The following is a 13,285-nucleotide window of genomic DNA, read 5'->3' as shown; positions in this document are numbered from 1 at the left end:
AATAAACAAAAGCAGTCATAAACCACAAGAAATGATTGGACTGTGTCCCTGCGTGTGTAGATGCTAATGCACTATTCCCAATGCACACATTCCTGCAGAAATGGCTGTCCGAAGCAACCACTGGCTGGAACCATGTCTATTCAGAGCAAGAGAATGTCACCAGCACACCAGGGATCTCCAGAGTGAGTCCAAAACTTTATTCAGTGAACACATCTTTACAGCACATTGCAAGTTTCAGAGCCAGGCAGGACCCCTTCATCAGGCATGCCTGATCCCGGGTGTGCTGGTGACATTCTCTTGTTCTGAAATGTTGCATTCTGCTGTAACAATGTGATTGCTGATTAAAGCTTTTGACTCTCTCTGGAGATCAATGGTGTGCTGGTGACATTCTCTTGCTCTGCTATGTGTAGATGAACCCATGTGAATGTACAATAACATGCGCAGTCACAATCAAAGAACCTATCTATCTGCTTGTGCGCTAATGTTCATTGACAACATTGCAGTCCTACTTCCTAATTCACTGCTGTATGTATTGAGCATCCAAATAATGCTGCTTATATGCCCACTGTTCCTATAAGGTGCACAACAGAGAATGCATACCAAACTATTTTTAAAACCAATCTGAAAATCACCAAGGTATAGGCATACTTACGAATATACCCCACATGAGAAAGTCAGTGTATGTATGAGGATTTACAGTATCACTGGAATCTACTGTATAATCCAATCACCAGGGGAAGAACTGCGGAATAAACTCCCTCAGGATCTAGTTAGATCCAAACCATAAAAAACAGTGGCTACTTTTATAAATAGATATAAATGGTTATTCATTTATTTAATATTGATAAAATAAGTAATAATGCCGTAGCAGATTTTGGGTCCAGGGAATATCCAACTGCCTCCAGTGATCAGGGAGGATTATATTTCCATGTTGAAGCATATTGGATTATTCTTTTGCAGGGTTTTTTGCCCTCCTCTGGATCAGATGTGGGTTTACGGCTCTGTGGATGCAGGTTTTTAAATTGTTTATTTATTTTCCTATATGTTGAACCCAACTGAGTCAAAACTTGTGGTGTGTGCACAAGATCCACCCATGGGCAATACAAATAACCCCCCACCCCTGCATATGGCATGCACAATACAAATCCCTCCCACCAAACCACATACATATGGTTCTCTCAGTGTTCTTTCAATTATCTATGGTATGTGCACTTAAAGAAGTCCTAAAACCATGGAGAAAATCATGTTTTTTTAGTTTAGCTTGTGTATATTCGGATGCTGGAGTATACATTCTATAGAAAACTACCCTTGTAAACTTTTTTTGCATATATTTGCTATAGCCTGTGTGTGATGAATGATAAAGTCCATGAGCATAGATTTTGCTCATTAACGTGAGCATCAATGCTTGATCATATAGGCATATATATCATATATACAGTGCCTTGAAAAAATTCACCCAACTGAGCTGTGGATCTCTGCAGCTCCTCCAGAGTTACCATGGGCCTCTTGGCTGCTTCTGTGAATAATGCTTTGCTTACCTGGCCTGTCAGTTTAGGTGGACGGCCGTGTCTTGGTAGGTTTGTAGTTGTGCCATACTCTTTCTATTTTCAGATGATGGATTGAACCATGCTCCATGAGATGTTCAAAGCTTGGGATATTTTTTTTATAACCTAACCCTGCTTTAAACTTCTTCACAACTTTATCCTTGACCTGACTGGTGTTTTCCTTGGTCTCCATGATGCTGTTTGTTCACTTAGGTTCTCTAAACCCTGTTTGTTCACTAAGGTTCTCTAAACCACCACCTAAACCTCTGAGGGCTTCACAGAACAGCTGTATTTATACTGAGATTAAATTACACACAGGTCGACTCTATTTACTAATTAGGTGACTTCTGCAGGCAGTTGGTTCCGCTAGATTTTAGTTAGGGGAATCAGAGTAAAGGGGGCTGAATACAAATTGATAGTTTTTCAATCAATACTGTACTAAAGAAAGGGATAGCATTGTCTAGCTATGTTTCCATGCATATATACAGTATATATATATTATTGTATATAAATTAGCTTGACTCCTTCTTGGCTTTTAAGTCTCCTTTCAAAGCAATAGTTCAGAAGAATTAGAAATCCTTGTGAAGTGCATCGTATAATTTTCACTCTTTTATAAGACCTAGTAAACATGGGTGCTAATCTTCAGCTATATTCCTAGCAGTTCAACCATAGCTCTATATTGTAAAAACAACTTTGGTGTGTTTCATAATCATTTATAGGATTATATTCTTTACCGCGCCATAAGATAACATTTTTTAATAAACCAAATAATTGTAAACCATTAATAAAATAATGGTAATCAGTGAAATAGTCATTGGCAACAGCATAGTTCCTAGAAAAAAAGGCTTTGATTGGTAGGTCATTTCCCTTGACATAATTCATACTACACCCTGCCAAGTAATCTTAACTGACATATAAAAACAGCATGATTAACACTGTTAGCATGTGACCTGGTCTTGATACGCTATCTATCTCTAGTACATTGTTAGTAGTGTTTTAGGAATAGTAATAATAGAAATAAACTTTCAGAAAGGAGTGTCATTTGCTGACTTACTGCTGAAAGGAGGAGAAGGAGGGGCAAGCATTTTGCAAGAATCCAGTGTAGATGCTAATGTTTGGCTGCACACCAAAAAAAAAAATATATATATATATATATATATATATATATATATATATATATATATATATATATATATACCCCTTGAAATTTTCCACATTTTGTCATGAGACAACAAAAAAAGTAAATGTATTTTATTGGGATTTTTATTTTTGACACATAATTGTAAGCTGGAAGGAAAAATGATAAATGGTTTTCAAAATGTTTTACAAATAAATATCTGAAAAGTGTGGCGTGCATTTGTATTTCAACCCCCTTTACTCTGATACCTCTAAAATCTAGTGGAACCAGTTGCCTTCAGAAGTCATCTAATTTAGTAAATAGAGTCCACCTGTGTGTGATTTAATCTCAGTATAAATACAGCTGTCCTGTGAAGCTCTCAGAGGTTTGTTAGAGAACCTTAGTGAACAAACAGCATCATGAAGGCCGAGGAACACACCAGATAGGTCAGGGATAAAGTTGTGGAGAAGTTTAAAGCAGGGTTAGGTTATTAAAAACTATCCCGGGGGCGTGACTGGAAGTCGACTTCCTAGCTCTCTCTTAGCCCACAGCTCCACGGCCTTTTAAGGGGACTTTCTGCACCCATGTGGAAACAGGAGAACCCGCTCCTCCAAAGCACGGGGATCATCCCAATCTCCTCCCGGGTCTTCCACGACCTTCCGGTGCTACTTTTCGCCGCCTCCCATGCCGCCTGGAGGGATGGACAAAATGGGGCCGGTTGCCTCCACCTCCTGCACGCGGTCTCCACCACAGCTTGCTTTTCAAGCTCCGGACCATCTGCAGAGCAAACCCGAGTCTACATGGATGGCGCCCAGGATGCAACCATCCCCAATGGACACAGTGAGTCACCCCCAGCACCCTGCTTCCCAGGCGGCGGCACCACACGGGACACAGCCCGCTGCACTGTGCCTAACCCCCGCCTCGTACACACAGTGTACAGATACCTTCCCGCGGCTGCTGCGCACAGCCTGAGCCTGACCGCAGGGTGTCCCAGGTCTCCTTCAGTGGACTCGGAGGACTTCCCACTCTTACCAGGCCCCATGCATACGCAGGATTCTGAGCTCTCAAAGGCAGAGCTTCAGGGTTGACTCACATCACGCCAGGTCTACTTTTCTGCCAGGGACCCCGGCTCTTCTGGGAGGGGTGCAGACTTCACCGCTACCTGTGCCCAGGCAGTCAGCTCTCCGGTCCCCGCTCACACAGGGGACCCGATGATGCGGCCCTCCCCTCCGTCCCAGACCATGGCATGGAGTGACCCATGGGACCCCCAAATGAGGCCTAAAACGCAGGCCCAGACAACTGCTTCCCTGTGACCTCAATTGCCATCCTCTCCTCCTCACTTCTTACCGCCGAAGATGGTGGTGGACCCCCACCATCAGGTGCACCCCTCCTGGCAATCATATCTCTGTAATGCTTCAGGCAGTGAACTATGTTGGATTGTGTGGATCACAGCTTCGGAAGTCTGTGAATACTATATTCTTAACAGTTAACTTTAACCTTAACAGCTATCAGGTAGGAAGACTCAGATAAGTTTGGAAATACAATCGGTTTTATTTAGAGTGGTAATATACAGCCACGATGGGGAGCTTCAGAGGCAACTTAAGCTTAGTAGCACTACACAGGGATAAAGGTTATAGGAAACGTAAAGATACTTGCAGTGAGTGGATTCCTGGAGATGGGGTCACCCAGTGGCTTCTTGAGAGATGTACTGGTCTCCTATGTGGAAAAGAACAAGTAAGGTTTTCTTTGGGCAAAGTAAGTAGACTGTGGGTAGGGCAGAGGAGAGTCTCTGACTACTAGAGAGGAAGAGGCTCTGTCCAGCCCAACAAGTAGGAGTTGGAGGGGCTCTGTCCAGCCCAAAAGTGAGGTGGAAGACGGGGCTCTATCCGGCCCAAAAGAGAGATGATAGTCGGGGCTCTGACAGGCCCAATAGAGAGAGATGACGGCAGTCTTCTGTTGGAGATCTTTACCTGGCATCATGTTCTTAGCACGAACGTCAAGCAAATGGCATCGGCTGTTTAGATAGGGACAAGAGGAGGAGCCGGGTGATGTTGTTGTGACGTCATCAATCTGCGACTGAGTTTGTGGAGATATCAGAGCTCCCAGTGGAAAGATAAGAATATTGCAGGAGAAATGTCGGAGCCTCCAGTGGAGGGATAAAGACATTACAGGAGAAATGTCGGAGCCTCCAGTGTAGGGATAAAGACATTACAGGAGAGATGTCGGAGCCTCCAGTGGAGGGATAAGAACATTACAATCTCCAAGCCATACCGACCAAAGAGGACTTTAAACAACTCATTGAGGATGTTAAATCCACTTGTCGTGCAGAGATTCAAACACTTAACAGACAGAGTGGAGATGGCAGAGGAGGAAATACAAGAAACTAAATTGGCAGTACATCGCACTCAACTACAAGGAGCAGACCATTGCAGGGACATGCATCGCCATGTTGAGAACCTGGACAAGCGGGGGTGCAGAAGCAATATCCGAGTCAGGGGCCTGCCTGAATCAGAGGCCCCAGAAGACCTACAAATCAACCTGCAAACCCTATTTAACGACCTTCTGGGAGAACCCCCGGACAAACACATTGAAATGGATAGAGCACACCGTGCCCTGCGCCCTAAAGGTCCTGCCTCCAAACCCTGTGATGTCATTTGCAGAGTTCACTCTTACCCCCTGGAAGAAGATATCATGCGTATCTATCCGCAAAGTAGTCTTTGACAACGCACCGGTACAGCTATACCCGGACCTCTCTTGAATTACCCTGCAAAAGCGCAGGCTCCTCCAACCCCTTCTCCACTCGCTGCAGGAAGAAGACATTGCCTACTGCTGGGGATTTCCCCTCACAGCAAGACGACAAGGACAAACTGCTGTGCTAAGCTATCCTGAAGACCTGGAAGATTTCTGCGATGCTCTGAGGATTCCTGTCCCCCAACTCCAGGAATGGGACCTGGTGGCCACCCCACCACCCACATTATGGCAGAAGGTCCCCCCAGCTAAACGCTCCCGTGGTCCGGACACCCCCCTAAAGCTGCCAAACCGAAAAATGGCTGACTGAAGCAATGCCTCCCCATCTGGCACACCTGCCCATGGTCCGCACTTCCCCCTGGTTGACATTCCTGGCCCACCCTTCAGCCTTACACATGACCCCCTTAGGCCCCTGTTTTGCCTTTGTTTAGTTCAAAGGGTGTATCTTGATAGAAATTTGAGAGTGGTTACCCTTCCGATTACTAGACCCTCCTTGGTTTACCCCCTAGAGTTCCTTTGATATTTTATTGTTGATTTTTGATAACTCTCTGTCAGGAAAAGTCCCTTTCGCTGGTAATAGCGATCATTTGGCATGCAGTACTGATGTCCACCAGCAGGTGTCTCCGGGCGGTTTGGAGCTGTCAGAAGAGCTTTTTCCTTCAGGTATTTTGTCATCTTTGGGCCGCAGTACTGGTGTCCACCAGCGGAGGGATCCTGGCAGCATGGAGCAGGTATTACCCTCTGCAGACAGGCATCACCTGACTTTAATTAGCAGCTGTAGTATAAATACCCGGCAAGTGCACACACACCTTGCATAGTTGCCAACATTGGGAAAAAAAAATTCGGGACACTTTTTTTGGCTGTAGGCGGAGTCAGCCTATAATTAGGGGGCGGGGCATGCGTTAGTAGGTGTGGCATAGAAAAAAGGAAAAATGCGGCGCGCGAAGCGCGCTGCGCAAAAAAATGGGCGTGGTTTACGTGAAATAGTGGGCATGGCTTACATGGGCGTGGCTAAATGGGGTGTGGTTAGAGTCTGAGATGAATGAGGGATGCAGAGGGAAAGGGGGGTAGAGGGATGGAGGGACAGCAGACCCAGATCCTACACCATAATAGCAATGTGTATTCCAGAGTTTAACAATCAGCAGATAAAGATACTCCAAACACCTGGTGTTAGCACTTCAATCATCCCGGCACCATGGTTGTTATAATGTCAGGATGATTGAAGCGCATTATTACTATTATTACATTGTAATATAAATAATGAAATCATTCAACTCACCATAATGCAGAATCAGTGGGACCCCTGAGCGTGTCACCTGCCACGTCGCCTGCCACCAGATGCCATCAGGTTCCCCCAGCAGAGTCTGTCCTTACATAAGGTGCCCCCAGCAGAGGGGGGAGAAGGGGGTGCAGGTATGTTGGTGACACAGGGGGGGGGAGGGGGGTGCAGGTATGGTGGTGACACAGGGGGGGAGAGGGGGGTGCAGGTATGGTGGTGACACAGGGGGGGAGAGGGGGGTGCAGGTATGGTGGTGACACAGGGGGGAGAGGGGGGTGCAGGTATGGTGGTGACACGGGGGGGAGAGGGGGGGCAAGGTATGGTGGTGACACAGGGGGGGAGAGAGGGGTGCAGGTATGGTGGTGACACAGGGGGGAGAGGGGGGTGCAGGTATGGTGGTGACACAGGGGGGGAGAGGGGGTGCAGGTATGGTGGTGATACAGGGGGGGAGAGGGGGGTGCAGGTATGTTGGCGACACAGGGGGGAGGGGGGAATCAGGTATGGTGGTGACACAGGGGGGGAGAGGGGGGTGCAGGTATGTTGGTGACACAGGGGGAGGGGGGAATCCGGTATGGTGGTGACACGGGGGGGAGAGGGAGTGCAGGTATGTTGGTGACACAGGGGGGAGGGGGGAATCAGGTATGGTGGTGACACAGGGGGGAGAGGGGGGTGCAGGTATGTTGGTGACACAGGGGGGAATCAGGTATGGTGGTGACACAGGGGGGAGAGGGGGGTGCAGGTATATTGGTGACACAGGGGGGAGGGGGGAATCAGGTATGGTGGTAACATGGGGGGAGGGGGGTGCAGGTATGGTGGTGACATGGTGTGCAACAGGGGAGCCAGGACCATCAATGTCCCCAGCCAGCGGAGCCCCAGTCCATCCATGCTGGACCTCAGCCTTTGAGAAGTGTACTGCAGGGAAAGCTCCAAGCCTCCCATACACTGAGTACACCCCCTCCCCCTATCTCTCTTCTCCCCCACTACACTGACAGGCCACTACTCACAGGTCAGACAACTCCTGAACAGCCAGATGAAAGCCTCCCTTCTTCCCTCCCGTCACTCCCACTATTGCCTGAGCTCCGTTGGACACACGGGGGCGGAGGGTGATGGCAGTGGAGGCTGATCACGTCTTCCTTGTGTGCAGTGTAGAGCGGGGAGGGGTTGCCAATCCCTCCAGCCAATAGGCTTCAGTGTACAATAGAATTTTCTATTTGTACACTGAAGAGAGAAGCGGATTGGCTGCCCCTCTCCCCTGCACTGAACACAAGGGGAACTTTGTGACTGACTCGTGGAGGCAACGGCGGCCATTTTTGTGGAGCCGTTGCCGTTTTTTACAAAAACACTCACGATTTTCTCGGGACAAACCCCAAAAATTCGGGAAAACACCCGGGACAAAATTAAATCGGGACAAGGGTCCCAAAATCGGGATTGTCCCGGGAAAATCGGGATGGTTGGCAACTATGACCTTGCCCTGGTATTGTCCTTGAGCCCTGACCTGCAGCCTGCATCCTGTTACCCTGATCCTGAAACCTGATTTCTGAACCTGTTGTTCTTGTTCCCTGTTACCTGAACCCTGGACCCTGAGCCTTGTATCTGACCCGTCCCTCCTGTGATCCATCCATCCTCTCTTTGTCCTGTTTGTTTCCCTTCCCCAGCTGCTGACCTCCCGTTGTCGACCCTGGCCTGGCTCTGTTTATGATCTCGGTATTCCCCTTTACTTATATATATTTGTCTGTTACTATTATTATTTGTGGGTTTCTGTTTGGTATTGGTTGTTGTGCACTGAATGATATTGGAGGTGGTTGTGTTTATATTTATTCATTTATCTTTAATAAATCACTTACTTTCACCTACTTATGTTTGGTTTACTCTGTTGCAGTCACACAGTTCTGGTCACATCCGGTTTATAACACTATCACTGTGGTCCTCTGTGTCCCCCTGGCCTGTCTCCTACTCCTGGCCAGAGGGACATATAGGAACTTAGCTAGCCCTGTATATCACAGGCTATGCAGAGCGTATTAACAATGTTAGCTTTGCCTACTGTATGTAGTATTGATCTACCTCTTTATTCTCTCCCTGTTTCTGTTCTTCTCTCTCTTTCTGCTCCACTGGCTCACCCTATGCTCCTAGCAACCATCCAGATCCTCTCCCGGAGATGGCGCACTTCCAGCCTCCGCACCACGGCATCCCACCAGCTGGACCAGAAAAGTGCTTTTAAGTTTGCATATATCCATTACCATGGCTAAGGTTATGTCATTAAATGTTCATGGCCTAAACTTCAACAGGAAAAGACATCTGGCGCTTAGGCAGTTCAAGCAGTCAGGGGCAGACATCATCCTGATTCCCACTGAGACCCACTTTAATAAGGGGGACTCCTTCGCATTCGCTTCCAGACATTACCCTTAGGTCTATCAGGCATTTAACCCTCGCAAACAGGCCATTGTAGCTATTCTTTTTAAACGTGGATCCCCATTTACATGTTCTGAGTTTTTCATTAACCCACGAGGACACTATATTATCCTGCACGGACAATGGCAGGCGCAGACAGTCACCTTTTGCACCCTCTATGTCCCGAATGTCCAGATTAATTTTCTAACTAAAGTGTTTGCACGCCTTTTCTGAACACCTAAATTCCTAATAGTAGGTGGGGACTTTAACCTATCCCACTCCTCGGTGCTTGATCGCCACGTGGCGAACCCTATGGATTCGCAAACTCGAGTCTCAAGAGCCTCAAAACTCTTTCGCCACATCACTAGGCGCTATGCCCTATTTGACTCCTGGCGGGCTCTCCACCCCGGGGATCGGCAGTATACATTTTATTCCACCCCCCACCATATGCATTCACGTATTGACTACCTCTTTGTTAAGAATGCCATGCTGCGCCTCACCCTCGTTGCGCAGATTCTCCCGATCTCCTGGTCGGACCATGCCCCCATCCTGCTGACACTGGACTTAGGTGCCCCTAATCGCAAGCCAAGTCACTGGCCGCTGAACACCCCAAATCTCCAATTTTCAGCGCCATCCCCCTTCGAGAGCTTAATATTAGAAGGATCTGCATGCCAGGGTCTGATCTCCCACATATACCGGCTACTTAATCCTACTCTATACCAAATCAGGGTTAACATGCCTACATGCTTCGCTGGGAAAAGCTATGGGGAGAAGAAATCCCTGAGATGACGTGGCAGACGATCTGGTCCCAGGCGTCTAAAATCTCCTTTTGTACGCTATACAAAGGGAATGCTTATAAAATTCTTCACTTTTGGTACCTGACACCGGACGTACTCCATGCTATCTACCCCTCTAGCTCTGATCGGTGCTGGCGCTGCCAGGGGGACCAACGTACCCTCTACCACATTTACTGGAGTTGCCCCAAAATAGTGCCCTTCTGGACTGTGACACGGCGTTTGTTGTCCCGCCTCTTTGGGGTACATTTTTCCTTCTTGGCATATCACCATTACAAATTGCCAAACCATCCAAGAAGCTACTTAGACATGTCCTGACAGCTGCACAATGCCTGGTTGCCCTCAACTGGAAGCGGCGCTCCCCACCATCCCAAGAAGATCTGTACGCCAGAATAAAAGATGTGGAGCTAATGGAAAAAATTACAGCTAGATTACAGGATAGGTTGGAAATGCACGATAAGGTCTGGGAGCAGTGGCACTGCCGGGAGGACCCGCCCTGAGCCGCAGATGGTTGAGCTACTACCTTTCCCATCTTCTCTTTCTTATCTTACTTCTTCAACTCTCTTTATCCCTTCTCTCTTTTCTATCTTTTCTTTTATGTTTTTTCTCACACTCCTTAGGCTCTCACACAGCCTATGGCAAATTTAAATTATTATCTAACAGTTCATAGTATGATTTAGCAATGATCATGCACCAAGTACTGCTACAATGTCTATACTGGCTATACTCCCATTCTAGTAATGCCTGGAACTTACTGTGTTCTGTCTATGTTCTTTTACCTGCAGAGATAACTAATAAAACTGTTATTTAAAAAAAAAATATCCAGAGCTTTGAACATCTTACAGAGCACTGTTCAATCCATCATCCGAAAATGGAAAGAGTATGGCACCAGGGGCATAGGTAAGGTGGGGGGGGGGGGGGTCAGGGGTGTTCAACCCCCCCAGGGCCAAAATGAAATGCATGGTGTCCCTGCTCTGCAGCCGCACATGGCACCAGCAACAGGCAGCACTGCAGTCAGTGGCACACAGAATGTAATAATGCCGCTGCAGCAAGTGTAATAGATCATTAGGCATACCCGCATGCAAGTTGTGGTACACCACCAGGCCGGTCTATCGGGCTCGGGCTGAAGGCTGACAGATCTATCACCAGGCAACACACTGAGCACAGTGGGAGCCGGTGGTGCGTGTAGTCCTGCCCATTGGTCTCTGTGACCTGTATTCCCGTTGGCTTGCAGTGCCACTCCCAACTTGTGTTTGGGAGAGGAGCTTTCCCTGGGCCCTGGAGCACAGAGTGCTCATACAGCGCTGCCCATGCCCATTGGAATGCATGGGCACTTTCACACTAATGCCCTGTACACATGATAGGATTTCTGACAACAAAATCCATGTTTTTTTTCGACGGATGTTGGCTCAAACTTGTCTTGCATACACACGGTCGCACAAATCTTGTCAGAAATTCCGAACATCATGAATGCGGTGACGTACAACACATATGACAAGTCGAGAAAAATGAAGTTCAATTGCCAGTGCGGCTCTTCTGCTTGATTCTGAGCATGCGTGGAACTTTGAGCCAACATCCGTCGGAAAAAATCTGATGGATTTTGTTGTCGGAATGTGCGATCATGTGTACAGGGCATTAGTCTACACTCCACAAATCTGGCATTTATGGAACACTGGCAAGAAGAAAGCCATTGTTGAAAGAAAGCCATAAGAAGTCCTGTTTACAGTTTGCGAGAAGCCATGTGAGGGACACAGCAAACATGTCAAAGAAGGTGCTCTGGTCAGATGAGACCAAAATTCTACTTGTTGGCCTTAAGGCAAAACGCTATGCGTGTCGGAAAACTAACACTGCGCATCACCCTGACCACTCCATCCCCATCATGAAACATGGTGGTGGCAGAAACATATTTTGGGGATGCTTTTCTTCAGCAGGGAAGCTGATCAGAGTTGATAGGAAGATGGATGGAGCCAAATACAGGGCAATCTTGGAAGAAAACCTGTTAGAGTCTGCTAAAGACTTGAGACTGGGACGGAGGTTCACCTTCCAGCAGGATAACGACCCTAAATATACAGCCAGAGCTACAATGGAATGGTTTATCAAAGCATATTCATGTGTTAGAATGACCTAGTCAAAGTCCAGACCTTAATCCAATTGAGAATCTGTGGCAAGACTTGAAAATTGCTGTTCACGGACGCTCTCCATCCAGTCTGACAGAGCTTGAGCTATTTTGCAAAGCAGAATGTGCAAAAATGTCACTCTCTAGATGTGCAAAGCTGGTAGAGACATCTCCATAAAGACTTGCAGCTGTAATTGCAATGAAAGGTGGTTCTACAGAGTATTGACTCAGGGGGGCTAAATACAAATACACGTCACACTTTTCACATGTTTATTTGTAAAAAAATTTGAAAATCATTTATCATTTTCCTACTACTTCATAATTATGTTCCACTTTGTGTTGGTCTATCACATAAAATCCCAATAAAATATATTTACTTTTTTGGTTGTAACATGACAAAATGTGGAAAATTTCAAGGGGTATGAATACTTTTTCAAGGCACTGTATACTGTATATACACACACACTATATTACCAAATGTATTGGGATGCCTGCCTTTGCACGCACATGAACTTTAATGGCATCCCGGTTTTAGTCCGTAGGGTTCAATATTAAGTTGGCCCACACTTTGCAGCTATAACAGCTTCAGCTCTTCTGGGAAGCCTGTCCACAGGGTTTATGAGTGTGTCTATGGGAATGTTTGACCATTCTTCCAGAAGAGTATTTGTGAGGTCAGGCACTGATGTTGGACGAGAAAGCCTGGCTCGCAGTCTCCGCTCTAATTCATCCCAAAGGTGTTCTATCGGGTTGATGTCAGAACTTGCTGGCCAGTCAAGTTCCTCCACCCCAAACTCACTCATCCATGTCTTTTCAGACCTTGCTAATAAGTAATAATATCCAATATAACAGTTTAACTTATTTGAAAACCAAAGGCTTTTGATCTGCACATAATGTCAGTTTCAGAAAACCTGCAATTTTTTTAAATTTTTTTTTTAGGCTGTATGTTGTTCCTTTGTAATCCTTTATTATCTTATTAACCATAATTACCCCTTATTAACTCCTTCCACAACCCTTCTCCACTGTTCCAAGGTTTCTCTTTAATTTTGCAGCTTTTTTTTTTTTTACTGTTCCCTTTTTAATCTGTGCAATGCTTTGTGCCAGAAACATAATTTTTGTGATGTTATAAACAGGACAAGTCATAGAATAAGGCCCATTTCACATGGGCTTCAGCTTGTATAAGAGCAGTGTAAACAGCAAGCATTGCAATACTTTTAGCAAACTTCAAGCGGCTTTCCCTAAACCTTGAGGCTGGGTTCACACTTTTTTTTTTAAATAACAAACATGCCATACTTACCTCCT

This window comes from Aquarana catesbeiana, linkage group LG01 (assembly GCF_042186555.1).
Source record: "Aquarana catesbeiana isolate 2022-GZ linkage group LG01, ASM4218655v1, whole genome shotgun sequence".
Lineage (NCBI taxonomy): Eukaryota > Metazoa > Chordata > Amphibia > Anura > Ranidae > Aquarana > Aquarana catesbeiana.
The sequence above is the reverse complement of the archived record's forward strand: the minus strand, read 5'-3'. Positions refer to the sequence as shown.